Source organism: Colobus angolensis, unplaced genomic scaffold (assembly GCF_000951035.1).
Source record: "Colobus angolensis palliatus isolate OR3802 unplaced genomic scaffold, Cang.pa_1.0 Scaffold582, whole genome shotgun sequence".
Lineage (NCBI taxonomy): Eukaryota > Metazoa > Chordata > Mammalia > Primates > Cercopithecidae > Colobus > Colobus angolensis.
This window is the reverse complement of record NW_012119399.1, coordinates 37,998-39,725: the sequence shown is the minus strand read 5'-3', so window position 1 is coordinate 39,725 and position 1,728 is coordinate 37,998.

Here is a 1,728-nt window from a genome sequence, read left to right as displayed (position 1 = left end):
AGAGGCTGAGGCAGGAGAATGGCGTGAACCCGGGAGGCAGCGGAGCTTGCAGTGAGCCGAGATTGCGCCACTGCACTCCAGCCTGGGCAACAGAACGAGACTCCGTCTCAAAGAAAAACGTGACTCTCATACATGGATCCCTTCCACAGGTGGGGTGGTGACTCTTGGGGCAGAATTCAGCACACCCATGAGCCTGTTACTTTCATACCAGGACACAGCCCCTGGGTGGGGTTGGGATCCTCATGCATGGATCCAATTTACTATTGAGATGACGAGTCCTGTACTTGCCCGTAACTCACAGGAAGTGTTGACTCTCATACCTAAAGCTGGGACATGTGCAGAATTGTAAATCTAATCACTGAACCTTCTTGGAGGTGTGATTTTAACATATACATTTGCTGAGCATTGAGGAATTCCACTTGCCTGGGTAGGCCAAGCCTACAGTGATATTAATTAAATCAAGCATCTAGGTGACATAACTCTCCTTCCTGGGCACTGCCCTCAAGGGAGATTTTGAAGTATTTCTGGGCCCAGCACATGAGTGATGTGATTTTTCTCCTGCCAGGCTCCTGCACACTGGGGGCATTGTAACGTATCACTGGGCCCAACACCTAGGTGACATGACTCTCTTCTCATGTCTGGGACCTGCCGATTTTAGGGCTTGTGACATAGCACTGGGCCTAGCACCCAGTGAAGTAAATATCCTTTTCTGTTTGGGTTCTGTATACAGGGGCATGGTAATATAATGCAGTGCCCATCACTAAGGTGATGTAACTTTACTTCATGGGCAATGTCCACAGAGAGCATTGTGACATATCTCTGGACTCAGCACCTAGATGATGTGACTCCCTCCTGCCTGGGCCCTGCATATATGGGGAATTATGTCATATTGCTCAGAGCGGGCATTTTGACATATCTTTGGGTTCATCACCTAGATGATGTGACTATTTTCTTCTGCCTGTGCTTTGCCTACAGGAAAGCCTGGACCATATCACTGGGCTGAGCACCCAGGTAATGTGACTCTCTTTCCTGGGCCTTGCCCACAGGGGGCATTGTGACATTTCACTGGGCCCAGCACTGAGGCGATGCGACTCTCTTGCCTGGGTCCCGCCCATAGAGAAAATTGTGACATATTCCTGGTCCAGCACCCAGGGAATGTGATGATCCAGCCTCATCCCTGCTCCCAGCTAACAGGGATGAGGATGACTCTTGTACCTGAACTCAGCTTACAGGAGAGATGGTTACTTTCATAGCCAAGATTAGGGCAGCCAGTTAGGTCCTTAGTTTCCTAATTGTATGAAGATCACAAAGGATCACATCACTCATGCATACTATATAAAGCACTTGAGTGGTACAGAGAGTATCAAAACAAGGCTAGGCACACAGCTGAGATTGTGACTCTCCTATGCACACCCAGGCCACAGTTATAACTGTCACTCTCATACCACTGAACTCAGAACCTAGGTGATGTGACTTTTTTCCTGTGCCTTACATACAAAAAAATTACAAAATATCACTGGGCCCCAGACCTACGTGAGGTGACTCTCCTCTACTACCTGGGCCTTGCCCAAAAGGGGTTGGTGGATCACGAGGAGTTGGAGACCAGCCTGGCCAACATGGCAAAACTCCATCTCTACAAAAATACAAAAATTAGCCAGGCATGATGGCAGGTGCCTACAATCCCAGCTACTTGGGAGGCTGAGGCAGAAGGATTGCTTGAATACAGAA